Genomic DNA, 19,451 nt, shown 5'->3' on the forward strand with positions numbered 1-19,451 from the left:
GGTTATGATATCTCAGAAAGTCACTTTAGCAAACTTAGTCAAATTAGAGATGACCGATTTTGATGTCATTCTCGACATGGATTGGCTTCATCCCTTCTATGCCTCAGCCGAATGTAGAAATAGAATTGTCTAATTTTAGTTTTTGAGTGAATCTGTCCTAGAGTGGAGAGGTAGTACTTTAGCCTTCAAGGGTCCGCTTATTTCCTACCTAAGGCCAAGAAAAATGATATCTAAGGGATGTGTCTATCATCTTGTGTGAGTCAGACTCTAGTTCAGAAACTCCTAGTATTGGGTCAGTTTCGGTGGTGAAAGAATATTAAGATATGTTTTTAGAAGATCTTCTCGGAGTTTCTCCTAAAAGGAAAATTGACTTCGGAATAGACTTTCTTCCGAACACTCAGCCCATATCTATTCCGCCATACAGAATGGCACCTATATAACTCAGAGAATTAAAATAACAGTTGAAGGACCTCTTAGCCAAGGGTTTCATCAAACCCAGTGGTCCCCATAGGGTGCACCAGTTTTATTTGTGCGTAAGAAAAATGGTTCTCTAAGAATATGCATAGACTACCGTAAGCTCAATAAGGTCATAGTCAAGAACAAGTATCCCCTTTCTAGAACTGATGAGTTATTTGACCAACTTCACGGAGACAGTTACTTCTCTAAGATAGACCTCAGATTAGGTTATCATCAGCTCAGAGTCAGAGAATGTGACATCCCAAAAATAGCTTTCAAAACTCGGTATGGTCACTTTGAATTCTTAGTCATGTCCTTTGGTCTTACCAATTCCCCAGCAGCCTTCATAGACTTGATGAACCATGCGTTCAAGTAGTGCTTGGACATATTCGTCATAGTCTTCATAGATGACATTCTTGCTTACTCTCGTAGTGAGTATGATCATGTAGACCATCTTAGAATAATATTGTAGACTTTTAGAAATCATCAGTTGTTCGCCAAATTCAGTAAGTGAAAATTTTGCCTAAGGTCAATAGCATTCCTTGGTCATATTATCTCCGGTGATGGCATTAGGGTTGATCCCAAAAGGATCAAAGCAGTGAGAAACTAGCCTAGACCTATCTCTCCATTGGATATCAGGAGCTTCTTGGGTTTGACTGACTATTAAAGCTGGTTTGTTGAGGTATTTTCATCTATTGCATCCCCTATGTCCAGATTGACTCAGAAGAAAGTCAAATTTTAGTGGTCAGATTCATGCGAGAATAGTTTTCAGGAGTTGAAGACTCGACTCACCTCAGCTCCAATTTTGACTCTTCCAAATGGTTTGGATGGGTTTGTGGTATATTGTGATACATCCAGAGTAGGTTTGGGTTGTTTTCTCATGCAGCATAGTAAGGTCATAGCCTACGCCTCCAAACAGCTTAAACCCCATGAGAAGAATTATCTGACTCATGATCTTGAGTTAGCAATAGTAGTGTTTGCCTTGAAGATTTGAAGGCACTACTTGTATGGGGTGCATGTAGATGTGTTCACAGAACACAAAAGCCTTCAGTATGTGTTTTCTCAGAAAAACTTAAACCTCCATCAGAGAAGGTGGTTGGAGTTATTGAAAGACTATAATATGAGTGTTTTGTATCACCTGGGAAAGGCCAATGTAGTGGTTGATGCTCTCAGTATACTGTCTATGGGTAGTGTTAGTCATGTTGAGGACGGTAAGAAGAATTTAGTTTAGGAAGTTCATGAGCTTTCCTGACTAGGTATCCACTTAGTCGATTCACCAGAAGGTAGTATGTGGGTTCAGAATAGTTCAGAATCATCTCTAGTTTCCGAATTGAACAAAAAGTAGGATAGGGATCCCAGTTTTGTCAAGTTCAAAGGGTTAGTTAGAGATCAGAAGGTGGAGGTTTTCTCCCAAGAGGGAAGATAGTGTTTTGCATTGTCAGGGTAATCAATGTGTACAAGGTGTGGATGACTTGAGGCATAAAATTCTTGCAGAGGTGCATGGTGTGTGTTACTCTATTTATCCAGGGGCCACTAAGATGTACCGTGATTTACGGGAGATCTATTGGTGGAGTGGGATGAAGAGAGACATTGCAGAATTCATGGATAAGTTCTCAACATGTCAGTAGGTTAAGATTGAGCATGAGAAGCCAAGTGAGTCTATGCAGGAGTTCAGTATCGCTACTTGGAAGTGGGAAGAAGTGAACATGGATTTTGTTGGGTTTGCCTTTTACTCATCGTTAGCACGATTCAGTTTGGGTCATCGTAGATAGGGTGAACAAATCAGCTCACTTCCTTCTAGTCCATACCTTGTATTTAGCCGAGGATAATGCCACACTCTATATTAGGGATTTGGTCAGATTACATGGTGTTCCGTTGTCCATTTTCTCTGATAGAGGTACCCATTTCACCTCTCATTTCTGGAAGGCATTCCAAAAGGGTCTGGGTACCCGAGTTCATCTCAGTACAACCTTTCATCCCCAGATAGATAGTCAAGCAGAAAAGACCATTCAGACTTTGGAAAATATGTTACGAGCGTGTGTGATAGATTTTAAAGGTAGTTGGGATCACCACTTGCCTTTGATTGAGTTCACATACAACAAAAGCTATCATTCCAGCATTCAGATGGCTCCATTTGAAGATCTCTATGGTTGGAGATGCAGATCTCTAATCGCTTGGTTCAAAGTAGGTGAGGCTGCAGTTGTAAGGCCTAACCTAGTATTCGATACCTTAGAAAAAGTTTAGGTGATCAGAGAAAGGCTTAATATAGCTCAGATCTAAGTCGAGATTAAGGGGTCCCAGTCCTTTAAGCTTGTCAAGGGGTCCCAGACTTAGAATATTGAGCTAAATATTCAAACTTTGTTATATTTTTAGCCTTTAAAAGTTGGCGCTTCTACTTCGCAACCTTAATGCCCTTTAAATGTCTATATTTGAGTTAATTTATGATCAAAAAGGTCAATAGGTGAACCTGAACAAGTTTTGGATTTATTGGACTTCATTTGAAGCTCCTTTGGAATCCCAAAATAGTGAACCAATGCGATCTTGGCGCGTCGCGTTGACTATCGCGTTGGTTAATATTTTTTCCAACACCAGCATTAAATTCCAGTGAGTCAAAGCTAACTTGGTGCGATGCATTAGATATGGTGTCGATGCCATCGACGCCCCGCATCGACCAACGCGTCAGTAACCCAGTTTTTAGTCATTTAAAGCCGCATATCCAGGGGTAATTGGGTCTTTTTCCGACACCCTTCAGCCCCATAACACAAAATTTAGCCCCTTTAGAGACATAATACAATCATTATTCATAAAACCCTCAAGAACAAAACCCTAGGGCTATCAATCCAAGAATCAAATTCAAGAGATTTCACCATCAATCCTTCCTAATTCAAGCAATAAGCTCTGTAAAATGTTCATCTAAGGGTCCCTTCCACCCTTGGAGTTCAAGAAACTTCTTTTAAAAACATAAGTTGTGATGTCCATGTTGTGGGTTTGAATGTAAGCATGTTGATGTTGTGGTATGTATTTCAAGTTGAAATTTTTAATGTATTTCTTGATATTATGGTGGCATGTAAGTTGAGTTTTGATTCTCTTATGTAGAAACCCCTGAATTATGAATTAATATAGTAGTCATGATGTATTAGCATTGTTGTTCATGCCCAAGTATCAAGATATGCCTTGTAAGTGTTTGATAGAATGTTCATGAGGTTAGTTTAATTAAATTATGACATGGTAGCATGTATTCCTATTCATGTGCAAGTTCACGACTTTCAAGTATTTGATAAAATGCCTCATTAATTGTATTGTGAGTTGTTAACTATTGTCAAGTATTCAAGAATTGTCAGGTCTTATTATCTTCATGTTATCGAGTCCTAGAGGTATTTAATACCCGATAAATTAGTTGTGTGCCTAGAGCTAGTGTCAGTTATAGAATCTATCTCAGTCATGTCATAATCAGTAGTACTCTTAGCCAGTCTCAGAACTCAGGAATACTCAGTAGTATTTAGCTCAGACCTCAGTAAACTCAGTCCAAATTAGTCTAGTATACCCAGTTCAGTATCTATTCAGTTGGGAGTAGGATTCAGCACTGAGTGAACCCAAGAATGAGGGCTCACCTGCCAGTAGAGGGTGTGATCCTTAGAAGCAGTCCTTATGTTACAGAACTATAAAGCCAGCGTAGGTTGAGGCATCAAACCTGCCAGATGAGGATTGATGAGGTAGATTAACCTATTAGTTGAGGGTTCCACCATTTTTATTAGATTACCTGATAGATGAGGGTAACTCTCAGCTTGTCCTTACCCGTGGCACGGTATTGACACCTTTCCAACTGAGGTTATAGGTTGGACCCCAAATCAGTTAAGAAGGGGTATATCGATTAGATGATTATCTCCCACAGTCTCAGTCTCAGTCTCATTCATCAGTAAAGAACTCAGATAGTTTTATAGATTTCTGAATTGTCAGATACAGTCACTCAGCTTAGTACGGAACTCATCTAGTTTCATCAAAATTAGTACTGTCAGAAAGTCACTCAGAAATAATATATCAGTTATCAGTACTTCATTTATCAGTAATCCATGTTACCAGTAAACTAAGTATTCAATAGTATTATGAATTCAGTTACATCTCCTATATTTATGCATGTATTTCTCACTCAGTCATGTTCATGTTATTCAGTCTGTTATAGTTCATGCATGTGAGCCCTTGCATTCAGCCTACCTCACTTTGCATTTCAGTAAGTTCACACGTACTGACGCATACTTTTTTTTGTGCTATGGTGTTTTATACCATAGGTTCAGAAGCTCAAGTTCCCGATCACATGTAGATAGATTCAAATTTAGCCAGCAATAGTATACTAGCAGTGAGTCCTCATCATTTGAGGGTATTTTTTTATTTCATTATCTCGTTAAATTCAGTATTTTAGTAGATGGAGTTAGTTGAGGAATTTTTCCATCAACTCCATAGTTCAGATGGTTCAGTTAGAGGCTTTCAAGACTAGTTGTTTAGACAGTTGTTAAGTATTGGTATTGTGATACCTTATCTCAGTTTTATTTCAGTTATTTGAACCTTATGGCATTTCAGCCTATTATTTCGTAGTATATCATTTTATTACTCAATTATTGAAGTAGGTACTAGTCATGGGTCAGCTTGTGGTCCTTTGGGTTATGAGCACCGTATAGCGTCTGGGGTAAAAACTCAGGGCATTATAGAGTCCCTTGCCTAGAGAGATCTCTTGAGGTTAAGATAACTCATCGAGTAAAATAGCTTATGGTTCAAGTCCCTCACCCAATGAAATAACTAGTGTTTGAGTTCCTATTCTAATGAAATAGTTTATGGTTCGAGTTCCTTGCCTAATGAGATCTCTTGAGGTTAAAATACCTCATCTAATAAAATGACTAGTGGTTTGAGTCCCTAGTCCGATGAGATGAATAGTGGTTCGAGTCCCTAGTTCGATGAGATGGCTTGTGGTTTGGTTCCCTTGCCTAATAAATTGATTAAATTGGTTAAATCAGTTAATTAGTTGACTTGGTTAAATTGGTTGGATTGGTTGAGTTGGTTTGGGGTTCGTATCCCCATTGACTAAGGTAACAAAGAAGTTCAAGGTTATAAAATTAGTAATATGAAAGAATGAAAGTGCTTCACTCCATGACTCATGAATGAATGATTTGAGAATGCATGTTATAACTTGTTCTATGGTTTGGCATGTTATGTAACTATATGTACATGTATATCCATATATGCCTATACTTGTGTAGATATGATTATATATAATAATTTGAATTGGATTGAACAAATGTGATATTTTATCCTTATCCTTGGGTTACATGCTAGTGCACCAACCGCTAACCGTCTCCAGTGTTATGTACCTACGCGACATAGAGGCTGGAGCATCTTGTTCTTTTTCTAAGCAATGATTAGGCATTCAAGTGGTTCGGGCAATGACTTCCATACTCCAGGAGACGTACCTTTCATAGTCATGCTATTTTATGTCTGAGACTTGTATAGATTTAGTACTTGGCTATTGTCGAGGGTATGTACCGATATATTATTGACTTTAATTTGGCAGAGGCTTTATTGGATGACTGTGGACTTAGGTGTATTGGCTATATTATGGACGTTAATGAAATATTTGATATTTTCTAAGTATTGACTATTAGCCTTATTGTTCCGCTATCTTATAATATGGTCGGGATTCACCCGATCCTTATGCTTATTGTGATGATGAATAGGTTGGGTTATCGGGGATACCTTCGGCTCATGTGGGCTTGAGATGACCATATGATGTGGCCCAATTTCAGGGGCATGTCAGCCTCCCAAGAGTTGATGCCCCTAATACAGGTGGATTCAACAAGTATATTTTAATTCTTTTAAAAGTATTTTGACATGATTTATCCCTGTAGAAAGTGGGATCTTTCTTCATTGGATGGCTGAAAGGTTGACATCGTCCAACCAAGTTAGAGATAAACCTCTAAATGAATGTCAAATTTCCTTGTAGACTGTGAAGGTCTCTCAAGTTCTTTGGCTCTGATATTTTCTGAATGGCCTAAATCTTTGTGGGATCAACTTCAATTTTGCGGTGCCGCACAATAAAGCCAAGAAACTTTCTAGAACTAACTCCAAATGCGCATTTGAGTAGGTTTATTTTCAAGTCAAATTTTCTTAATCTCTTAAAAATAATGTGAAGATCTTCAAGATGGTCGTCCATACACTTTGTCTTCACCACCAAGTTGTTGACGTAGCATTCCACCCTCTTATGCAATATGTCATTCAAAAATTTTTGTATTACACGTTGGTAGGTGGCACCTGCATTCTTTAGACAAAAAGGCATCCCCTTGTAGCAATATATCTCTTTTAGAGATTGAAAGGCAGTGTATTCTTCGTCTCTTGGAGACATTCTAATTTGATTATATCTGAAAGACCCATCCATAAATATCATAGCTTAATTTCCAATCGTCACATCAACCATGAGCTCAATGATTGGTATCGAAAAATCATATTTCAAACATACGTTGTTCAAGTCTCAAAAATCAATGCAGACATGTATTTGACCATTCTTATTCTTGACAGGTACAGTATTTGAGATCCATGATGGGTATTTCACTTCTCAAATAAATCTGGCCTCAATGATCTTATTGACCTCTACTTTAATTTGTGTTACTAACTCAAGGCGAAACACTCGTTGTGACTGCTTTAAAGGATGTGCCCCCTTTTTATCCCCAAATGATGAATAGCTACCTTAGGACTAAGGCCTGGTATTTTTTTGAATGACCAAGAAAAGTCATCTTTGTACTCGACTAATAACTTGAAGTGATCCCTCTCTTCTTATGGTGTAAGAAGTGCACTAACCAAGGTTGGGCGTGGATTCTCCAATGTACCTAGGTTTATCTCCTTGAGTTCATCTACAATCGATTGTACTCCATCATTTAGTTAAGTGGCTACTTCTTGGACATCATCATCCATTTCATCATGGCACAGATTGTCCTCCACAGTTATATGATATGATGCCTTGGGTTCCTCTGGATCCTCTTTTGTTTCTCCAAGATATTAGTTGGTAAGAATAATAGTTCTTTTTCTTACCTTCAGTGAACCATCTATAGTAATTGATAAAATAGACTTTCTTTTCATTCGTGATAGGAAAGTACTATGAATTTCCTTGTCATCAATGTCCTCAGAAAATTAATTTTGTTCGTGTTTCAACTACCACTTTCTAGATGATGGCTTTTTTATGGTTCCTAAGCAAAGATAGACAGAGGAATTCACGGTGTGACATCACCTTCCACACAGTCAGAAGCTCCACTTCAATATTTTCCTCCTAATCTATCAAATACAGAGACATGAGGTGCTGATTTTCCTATACAGTCAAACACTGATATCCGTTGTGGTATTTTCTCATCCTCACCCTTATTTTCCCCATCTGCTAAGATGTGGTATGATAAATTTGTTTCCTTAACCCTCTTAGCTGAAATATAAAGAGGCTCTGGCAATTTGAATCCCAGAAGTGGCAACATAATATCCCATCTTTCTCAACTTCATTTAGGAAGTTGTAACGCCGTGTATTTTTCACTAGTGACTTCATATTTGAGCTCTCCAAGCCTTGTCAGATTGGAAAAGTCATAACCTAATTTTTCAAGTAATGTGAAAGCCTTTTGATCAAAGTGACCTTTTATCTTTTTAACTAAGATATCATTTTTTGAAAACTCGGTAGTAATAGGTTGGATCTGCACAACTGGGACAATCATATTCTCCTTCAAATATTGAAACATTTATGGCTTATTTCTTTTCTTAGAGGGAGAACTTATTAAGTACATGCCTCTAGCCAGGGTTGTCCCTCTCTTCGACGCTCATGTGGAATGTAGTGAACGACTAAATACTCCTTATGATGAGAACTTAATGGTGATTTTTTCAGTTCTTTCCTTAGATATCTCAACAACACTCGATTGCACTCCTATCTTTTCTTTTGAATTAACCCCAGTTGGGTTGGAGGGTATTGGTTTCTTCACATCTAATTCACAAAAGTCCAAGTATAATTTTGCATCTATAAAGTACGACTCTATCTCTGTGAAAGGATTGATATTTGCATCAGCTTTGACTATCTCTCCATCCTTCATATACTTCATGTATTGATGCAAAGTAGATGTCACCACTCCATTTTCATACAACTAGGGGTGTCCAAGTAGTAAGTTGTATAATGTCTTGGCGTCTATGACTTGAATCAAAATATTTAATTTCATGTTGCCAATGGATAATTCTATGAAAATCTTTCCCATGGCTCATTTCCCTTCTTGATTGAAACCTTGAATTGCTATATTACCTTTGGACAGTTCATCAATAGAGATTCCAAGCCTTTTAAGCACTGTCTTTGGCATGATATTAACCGTTGAACCATCATCGATCAGTATGTAATTAAGATGTTGTTCTCGAATAGCTCCTACGAAAAATAAAGGCATATTATGTAGTTTAGACCCTAACAACAAGTCACTATCTGTGAAGGAAATTATAGTAAAACACGGTGCAACTTATTGCTTAACATGATATTCTTGTGTTATTATTGGATGATGCTCTTGCTTGCTGTCCTTGGGTTCTTCTATGTTGGAAACTACATATGTCACCCTGACTTGTCTATCTTGAAGGAATTTTTTTGGAAAAAATTCATGTAATGTGATAGGTCTTCGGTCCTTCTATGACAAGAAACTATTAATGTTCTTGCTAGAATTACACTTAAAACTTTTTTTATGGTCATAGCTAATCCATACTATTCTCCCTTACTTTTGGCTTAAGAAATCATATTCTTGAGATCCCTTGATGTCTTCTTTTCTTATAAGAAACCAATGTCCAATCGTCATCCTTATCATCTTCAAATTTATCATCTGCCTCTATTGGACCTTCTAAAGTTCTTTTTGGAACATCAATTCCAATCGGCCTGAAGCTCCCGATTTGTAAAAAGATGGTGCTTCGCATAGTCTGTGGCATGGAGCATTTTTGTCGATCGACAATAGTAGCATGATTTGTATTCACGATTTCATTCATGTCAATGATGATTTTTCCTTCACTTACTAGTTTCATGATTGTCTCCTTCAAGACAAAGAATTTCCCCATCGGGTGGCTAATAATGCAATAAAACTTGCAGTACTTGGGATTGTTAACCCTATTAATTTCCTCGAGCCTCTTTGATTCAATAAAATCAATGATTTTCTTGGCTAATAATTTATCAAGGATCGTAGGTATGTCAGAATCTGGAAATGGATAAGCCTTTACTTTTAACTTTTTTAAAGTTGGGCAAGGTTTTTCCACCCTCGGTTGTTGCCTGGGGGTTTTATCTTCCTTTACTTTTTGCTTTGTTGTGACCTTCACAGAAGTTACTTTCACTGCCATAGATTCTTTAGTCTGAATCTTTGAAGTCGTACCTTTCTTGAATTCCTTTTTTTCTTTCATAAGTTTAATACCCTATAATTATCTTAGCTCAATTCATCCCATATTACATATACAAGAGGCTTAGAACCTACAAATTTATCCAAGTGTTGGGGACTTAGCCTAAGTTTTGGCCTCTTAACTTTGACAATTTTTAAAGTGACCTTTTCGACCTAGAGACACAAGTTTTTGAGTTGATTCATATTCAGGGGTGTAAGTAACATGTCTCGGATAAGTTTTAAATTTTTTAGATGAGGTTTGGACCACATTTGGATTTCCAAAATAGCAAGTCACCGCGATTGTGGCACTTCGGTGGTGGCTATAGCGGTGGCAGCCTTGGCGCATCGCAGTGAAGGTGTATTTGTAATGTTATTGATTCATAATTTGAATGCATGTGTCATGATCTTTATCCTAGTATGTGAAGTTCTTATTAGATGAAGAATCTCCATAGAAATCACTTAGATCCAAGTTGAGCTAAGATCCTTTGATTCTTCCAAAGTTTGAAATTCAATTTACAAGGGTCAACTTTGAAAGTGTATAACTTTTTATACATTTAGAATTTTTCAGATCAATACCCACCAAATTGTACATAATTGAATTATCTTTTCAACGATACCAATTTCACCTTAATCTAATACCCGAGTGAAAAGTTATGGCATTTTTCGTGTGAGGCAGTAAGCCACCACGATTACACCGCATTGTGGTGACCCATCAAATCGCAATCTGGATACGAATTTTTGGTTTAAATGATGGAGGGGAAATGGAGTCTTTTCCCACCTCAACTCAGGTCGTAAAAACACGATTTTAAGCATCCATTAGGGTATTATTTGCCCTCATTTTCCTATTTTACTCTCAAGAACAAACTCTAAACAGTCCCCTTCAAGATTATCCATTCCATCACCTCCTCTGCAAGAAAAATCAAGATTTCACGTTTCCCAATTCAATAAAGCTTCCAATATTTTGTTTCTTCTTCAAGATTTAAAGTTTTAACGTATGTGGTCATCCATGGGTCCCCTTTCACACGTGGAGCCCAAAACCCTTTTCTTTCAATTAAAGAATGAATCATGTTATTTCACACTTTCAAGGAAAGATTGAATTTCATGTTTTCATAGTGTTTTTAATTCAATTCAACCCATGTGTGATTCCATGCAAGATTTTGAATTCCTCATGCCATGAATTTGAGTTTCCCATGCTTTATTCAAGTGAATTCTACAATAGATCCTATAGTCATGATTTCTAACAATATTTTCATGTTTTAAATTCTTGCTTTCTGCATGTTTGATGAAATTTCCATATCATGTTCAATTAATTTCAAGATGAATCCCCAAGTTATGAATTTTGCCATGTAACTCTATTGTTCCCTCATGTTTAAGATATTCTTAGGTTCAAGCTATGATATTTAGATGTTTTGAAGAAAGGCCCATGTCCCATTTCACGCGAACTCCATGTAAATCCCCAATTGATGATTTTAGTCATGTAATCATACTATGCTCTCATGTTTAAGACATTCCCATGTTCATGTTCATGATTCCCAAGCGTTTGATGAAATTCCCTAAGGATTAGGTTTTGAATATTGACTACTTATTATGTCTCGAAGCTTTAGTATGTCCTATTGTTATTGTTATAGAGTCCTGGGGGTTATGAATACCTAAAATTTAGTTGCTTACCTAGTTTTCAGTATCTACATAATGATTTCAGTTATACCATGAGCAATATTATTCAGTCAGTAATATGGTCAGTTATGAGTCCAATTAAGCTTAGCTCAGTTTAGTTTCAGTTCCAGTATCAATTTACACATTAATAATTACCTTAGAATTTATATGCACTGTTATTTTTAGAATACCATGACCTGATCTTATTAGTTATTAGTTATCAGTGCATGCACCAGTTAGTAATCTGAGTCAGTTTAATTGAGAGTAGGATTTAGCACTGAGAGAACCCAGGGATGGGGGCTCACCTTCCAGTTGAGGGTTTGACTCTTAGTAGCAATCCCTGCATTCCAGAACTACGTAGCCAGCGTAGGTTTGAGATGTTAACCTGCCAGTTAAGGGTTAACACATATCTCACCAGAGCACCTGCCAGTAGAGGGTGACTCTTTAGTCCTTTGGGACTTTACTTTAGTGGATCCACACAGCCAGTGTTAGTACCCGTGGCACAGTACTGACACTCTTCCAACTGGAGTTACAGGTTGGACCCTAATTAGCTTAGATTGGGCATGTCGGTTAGATGATACCTCCTACAGTCTCAGTTTAGTATTCAGTTCAGAGTTCAGTTTCAGGTTTGCTTGACCATAGAATACGATTGCTAGTTATTCAGTTATCAGTATTTTAGTATCTCAGTTTATAGACTATATAAGAATCGTGTTTTTATGCTTGTTCATGCATTCTCAGAAATTACAGTTTCATGCATTCATGCTCAGTCATCTCATGTTGTTTAGTTAGTCCTTATCTCATAGGCATAGTACTCCACCATTTCAGTTCATTTATTTAGATTAATTTTAGTTTAGTATTACATGATTAACATTCAGTCATCAGCTATTCAATGTTCGAATATCAATAGTACGTTTTCTTATATCAGCTACTCAGTGTATAGGCTAGTTATTTTTCTTCTTAGATTTCACTTATCTCGTCACCCAGGCATCAGTTATTTAGTTAAGCAGATCAGTTAGTACATATAGGTTTGTTTTCGAACATTCACGTGTCCATGTTTTACTGCATCCCAGCTTCAGTTCTACTTATTCTACAAAAGTAAAGAGTTTTAAGAAACTAAGTGTAGTGATTCACCATCTTATCAGATTATGTTTTTTACTCATGTTTTAAGATTTTTTTCAACTTTCAATTTATTCCAGCTTATAGGTGAGTCTACTTACACTTAGCATGCATGTTTTAAGATTTCATACGTAATCAGTTTACTTAGTGCATTCACCCCCGCTTACTCAGTGCATTCCAGAAGTACTGATCCACATATATGTTTGTGTGGATACATTGTTTTATAATGTATGTACCATTTGTAGCCCGCATGTCATGATCAGAAAGTTGCAGTTTCCAGCCAGTAGGTGATGAGTTCTTTTATTTTAGGAACTCCAGACAGTTTTAGTTCATGTACAATTCAATTATTTTCATATGTATTGATTAGTGGTACTTGGAGGCATGTCCCAGCTATCTATAGTCAGTATAGTAGAGGCTTCATAGATGTCAGTCTAAGTCGGTCATGTAAATTCAGTTCTTTCCTCAAATTTATGAAATTGTAAAACTTTATCAGTTACATACTATTTTAGATTTTTAGTATGATAATGTTTCCACACAGCAGAACTTGTTATTTAATGTATTATAACTTAGTTGCTTAACAGTATGCCAGTTCATGGATTAGCTTGGGATCACTTGTGGCTCCTAGCATTGTGTGGCGTCCAGGGTGTACTCCCAGGGCGCTATAGTAATATCAACAAAAGGAGATACCTTCCCATGACTTGCGATGCTTAAATCCATGTCGTGTGCTCGTGTAGCAAGCTCTTCAAATGTTCGTGGCTTGATTCCTTGTAGTATGTATAGAAAGCCCCAATGTATTCCTTGAATGCATATTTCTACAACAGATATTTTAGAAAGGAGGTATTTGTAGTCCAAACTCAATGATCTCTAATGATTGATGTAATCCACCACAGGCTCATCCTTTCTTTGCTTAGTGTCAGTCAACTCTATCATCTCATAGTTCGTCGAGTGTTGTAAAATTGATTTAGAAATTTCTTCTCAAGATGCTCCTAACTATCAATTGACTCATGCTCCAGGTCGATATGCCAGTGAAATGCATTCCTTTTAACGAATGGATAAACTGTTTTACCAAGAGGTCGCCATTTATTCCAGCATTGCTATAAGTTTCAATAAAGTAGGCGATGTCACTACAATAAATTTGATTATTTGAGATGAATTATTTTGTCACTTATAAATCATATTTTGTCGCAAAGGATTTGGCGTGACGAAAAAAATTTGTCAATCAATCGTCTCCAAAAGTGGGTCGCTAAAAGTTGACAAAGACGAATTAGTGCTTTGTTGTTAAAAAAAATTAAATTAGCTACAAAAAAAAAATCGTCCCCAAATGTGTAACATTTATGAGGAATATGTTTGTCATAAAAATATAATTTTTTTGTAGTTGATGAAATGATTTTGTCACTAAAAAGTTATCAATACCGACAAAATTTCATCGTCCCTAATTATTTAGTTCAATCAGCGAAGACATTAATTGTCTCTAGAGTTATACATATTTCGTGGTTGAACAAATATATTTTCATCACTATTGACAACTTTTTGTAGACAACAAAAATTTTTGTCCTTAAATGTATGAATTAGTGACATATTGCAAATTGTACGAGAGCTCCCTGAAGAAATGTCCATGATTTTTTTAGAAGAAGATTTCTCTTTCTCTTCGAATTCAATGATTATTGGCTGAGCCAGTGTATAAATGCTTTAATCTTATCTAGCATCCAATTGGCACAGAAGCTTTTATATAGGGACTTTGAAGCAAGTGAATGTTTGAATGTTTAGAGAGCATCTCGTTTTATGCTTTCGGTTATTTATATTTATACTCCTCACAGGTGCCATCCCTGGAGCACAGCAACTAAGTGATCAGAGAGAGCTTGGACCTGATTAAGTATATTAATAGTAACTTTGAAGGACCATCACTTCTGCCGGATGTAAGTTGCGAAAGTTTATTTTTCCATGTCAGTCTAGTAAAATCATGTCATAAATTGATAAAACGTTATCGGCAAATTGATGAAGGATTTTGAAAAGTGGAAATTTGTTGAAGAATTAATAGCTTACAGTGATACATTTGTCCCAGAAGTGTATGAATCTTTCAAAAAAGATGTTCAAGGGAATATTTTAGTTCTCATGGCAACCAATAGGATAGTTTGCCTATATGCTGCAGTTATTTTTTTCATCAGTATGCACCTCTACTTTTTCTTGTTCAATTGCTTATGTTATTTCAAGTTTTGGTGATTAAAATTTGGATTGGCTTACTTTAGGTGCGTTTAAGCCTAAATAGCTTTTAAGCACTTCTGTAGTGTTCAGGTAAGATAAAAAGTGTTTTTAAGCACTTATTTTTAAGCCAAAATAACAAAAATAAGTCCTAAGCCCAAAGTTAGGATTCCTAACTTATTGACTTACGTTCACACACCATAAGTTATAAGCGCATCCAAATAGACTCTAAATCATCCCATCAAGGGTACAATGGTATTTCAAAATTTATATTATTTCAAAATTTAGAAAGGTGTTCTTTTTGGGTCATATTTAAAAGGACATTGTGTTAAATAAAATGTAGCAGTAGGAGTATGTATTTGCAAGTATTGCTATGCATTAAGTTATTATTGCCATACTTATCATTGGAAACTCAGTTTTGTAAAGTATTTTTGCTGTTATGCAGGATTTTATGAGTGGTAAAACTGTGTTCCAAAATATCATGATTATTCTTTCACCAGGAGTCAATTATCTAATTTCTGAAAGAACAACTCAAATTTATGGGCAACTTCTTGAACAAGTTTTCCTTCTTTCTCTGGAAATTGTTGATCTAGTATTGGAGAAATATTTAGCTGTGTTTGAGTTTTGGTGTCCTTTGTATCAAGTAAGAATTGAAAACTTCATCTTGAGTTTCCTGCTTTTTCTTTTCTATAGGCTAAACCCCACTAGTAGAAGCTGCTATCTTTTCTTACCTTTATTGTAAACACTGTTTGCAGATTACATACTAACAGCATTACTAATTGTTTAATTTCTCAAGTAAGGTGCAGATGTTTCATGGATGAACAAATGCGAAATATTCTATCTTATATGAAGAGTAATGACTTATAAGAAAGGATTGCATTGTATCATGTTACCAAAGAAATTTTTAGCATCATTGATGATTTTACGTGGATGGCAGTTCTCACATGGCCGGGCTTGTTCAGTTGCTCTTAAATCCAATGTTGCAGGGTCCTTGATTGAGGATTATGCTGCCTACTTAGAGTTGTAATCTGAAGAATGTCAAATCATAGAGGATTGCTGTGGAGATTCAGGTGTTCTCATACTATAAGTAAGTTCCTGGATGTATGACCTTAAGAATTGGAACATGAGAAATTTTACTCCAGCAATTGGAACATGAGAAATTTTACTCTCTAGTGCACAAAAAACAGACACTTACATAATCATATTGAATGGCAAACATTGTTTTTAGAATCCATAGAAAATAAAGCAAATATTTCAAAAATGAACTGAATAACACGAATTTTAAGTCCTTGCACTAAATTTTTTCTCCTGATCCGTAATGATTTTAGTTATGTATATTTGCTTTAGTAATGATGATGGGCCTCGTTATGCGTTTTATGTGTGTCCCTCTGTTGGTGCAAGTGATGGGGACTTCTGGAATTAATACTAGTCATTAGCCAGAGGGTGGTCATTTTTAGGCCCTCAAGTATCATGAACCATATCTTGAGGAAGAAGCTGCAGAGCAGGTCAAACCACTAGAATAATACTATAGAAAACAGAGAAAGCTCTTTTCTTGCCTATTTAAGTCCCCCCCCCCCCTTAGTACTCCTTAATGGTGTAGCTAAGTTCTGTTGCTTCTCTTGTATGACCAGTATTTGAGTTTTTTATTGGACAGATCGCGCTGCACCATCTATACCACAAGGGAGCAATGACAAGTTAGAGTCCACATAATATCTTATATTTAAGGAGACAAAATAAGTGAAAGATGTAATCCAAAATGAACACTACAGAGTGAGTTATGGAGAACCCTGAAAGTTAGTTTGTCTCCAAATACCTCCTGCAGTCACCTTCGTAGTATTAGAAAATCCTTCAATTTCTGCTACCTCTATATTAGTTGGAAAATGGTCATCTCTCTAAATAGGTGATCAGAAATGCAATTGTTTTACTCAAGATATTTGCGTTCTACTCTCTATGGATCTTTTTTTAAAGTACCTACAAAACTTTGTGCTAATTGAATGTGGTAAGTACAAGGTACGGATTATTCAATAATTTGAGAGTTCCAAGGAAAGGTTACTAATAATTGGGTGATAATTGAATGTTTGATTTGCCATTTCCTAGATCACGTTATCATATTTGGCTTTTTTTCTATTTTTATGCACTAATATGTTGGATTTATTCTTTTCTCAAACATCTTCAGATAGCAATTTGGTGATAGGCGAATGGCGTTAGTTTCTGGAGGAAGGTCAATACTGGATCCAAATGCACCTCTATTCATCCCATCTTATGTATAACAAGCGGAGGACTTTTCACCCGAATGGTGGAATTTGGTAACAACTGCAACATAGTTCTGTGACTACTGGACGAACCAACATCAGGATGAGGAAATTGGTGATGATGATTTCGGGTTCGCTGGAAATGATGTTGCTGATTTGCTTCCCGAAAATATTGATCTTGATGTCAATGAGGATATTGTGAACATGGAAGCTCAATTTGAAAAAAAAATTCAATCATCTATAAGTGAGGAACAAGGAATTAAGTCATCACTCTCTGGTGTCAATGGTACGTTTCAATTTGGTATACAAGAAGTTTTTTAGTCCATGATACTTGCGTCGTTGATCCTGACTATTATTTTGTACCATGATACCTACTAAATCACATTCTCTTTCTTGACGACAGGCTTACACAAGGGTTCTGAGGCACTCATAAGGACACAAAGCATGCCAAAGCCAAAATCTCCTATCGAGCCTCCAAAGTACTATGAGAAGCCAGCAAAGATCATTAGCCTAAAGAACAGCTTTATATAGTCAGTCCATTGAGTATTTGTAAAACACAAGGATGCTGAACCACATCACAAAGATATTCTTATTCTCATTTGATTGGACCATACGAAGCACTTAGTTCTTTCGAGACTGCCCAATTTTTTATCGAAGGAAGAAGGCCCAGAAAGTCATGGTTGAAGCTAAAACTCAATTAGATCGGTGGAACTTCTGAATTCCACACCAAAAGTCTTTATTTCTTCCAGGCCGATGTGTCATTTAGCCAGGTATCGTAATTGTCACATCTATGATATGAAGAGTACAGAAAGTTTGGAAATGGAATCGAATAACCTAGACTACTATGTATGATGAAAAGGTAGCAAGTGTCTTTCCCCAAATCCAAGACCCATTAATATTCATGAAAATCGTGTTCCAGGATGAGTTTAAACTTCAAATCATTAGCAAGATTGGATTCTTAACAAACTTATGTAGGTTCTAGATATAAATGTGATTGGTTAGTGTAAACGAGATTAAACAGATGACTATAGTATAAGGGACCAATTGATGTTCAAAACCCATATTTTATAATGAAAGGAGACCTTAAACAATAATATTATGAAAGTTTTCTAGCATTGTGCAGTCTGCAGGAACTGCAGCGGCAAAGAAAATTCCATCAACTTAAGGGACAAAATTGAGAAATTACATTGCACCAGCCACCTTAGTCCATGGAAGAGCTTGTCAATCCTAATCAATTGCATCCCAGCTCCACTTCTTCATATGGGTTGATATATCAATAGTGGATGAGTTAATGCAGCCACTGATGGATGAGGCAATGCTATCGGGTTACAGTTGCAGAGAAGAATGGATCCCAGCATGGTCACTTCACTATCGAGGAAAAACTTGATGTTATATATAATGGTGTACGAGGATGTAAGGAGCAAATTGAGAAGATACGAGAGGTGTTGTTGAGTTCTCATTCATCTGTTGTGTTTCAGATTTTGTTTTTCCCCTTTGGTTGGTTGACAAATTAGGTTGTGCTCCTTTTCTTGCTCAATTTGTCAAACTTGGAATTGATCCCCCTTAGGGTGTTTTCTGCTATGGTCTTCCTGGTACTGGGAAAACATTTCTTGCCAGAGCAGTTGCAAATCATATAGATGTATACTTTATTCGTGTTATTGGTAGTGAGTTTGTTCAGAAATATATTAGTGAGGGGGCTAGAATGGTTCGTGAACTATTCTAGTTTAGCTCTTTTTTTGGCTTCTGTCAATACCGAGAACACTTGTGTTTTCATCATAGTAGTAAAATATGGGTCTTCTTTTACAGGAGCAAGAATCAGTGTGTTATTCCCAACCATTCAGCAAATTCCTCACTTCTGGATAAGACGTGATTTGATTAGAAATTTTTTAGAGTACTTTGACGTGGTTGTTAGTGTTGCAAGATAGTATAATGACCGACATTGGGCAGATTTATTTGTTGTTGTTGGGAGATCGACTAAGTATGTAAAAGAATTATTCTTTAAATTGTACGTTACTACTGAATGAATTTTAACAAATAAGCAGCTTTGATCTATAGCAAAAACCTATTAGTTAGATCATAGATGGTAGAAACTTAATTTTGCTTGTGTCCAAGTCCATTAACAGCTAATTTGTCTCTATGTTTAGGCTATTTAAGGAATGCTTTCAAAGGATATGGTATTGTACTGTCGCTTGCTACATACTAGTAAGAGTTACAGCCTTACAAGCTTTCAGTTTCAAATTTCTTTCTGCAATTTTCATCTTGTCTTTGGCTACAAATTTTATATCTTCTCTAAGTTTCCCTTTCTTTAGGAGGGGTCCGAGTCTACTTTAGTTTGTCTGGCGAGCTTTGTGCAATATCTCTCAAGAAGTTATAC

The 19,451-nt window shown here is 36.5% G+C and overlaps 1 pseudogene; it reads left to right on the forward strand.

The window, feature by feature from the left end:
• Positions 1-17,023: 17,023 nt before the first annotated feature.
• On the forward strand, positions 17,024-17,608 carry LOC107841269 (annotated as a pseudogene).
• The last annotated feature ends 1,843 nt before the right edge of the window (positions 17,609-19,451 follow it).

The sequence above is a fragment of the Capsicum annuum genome, chromosome 9, assembly GCF_002878395.1.
Source record: "Capsicum annuum cultivar UCD-10X-F1 chromosome 9, UCD10Xv1.1, whole genome shotgun sequence".
NCBI lineage: Eukaryota > Viridiplantae > Streptophyta > Magnoliopsida > Solanales > Solanaceae > Capsicum > Capsicum annuum.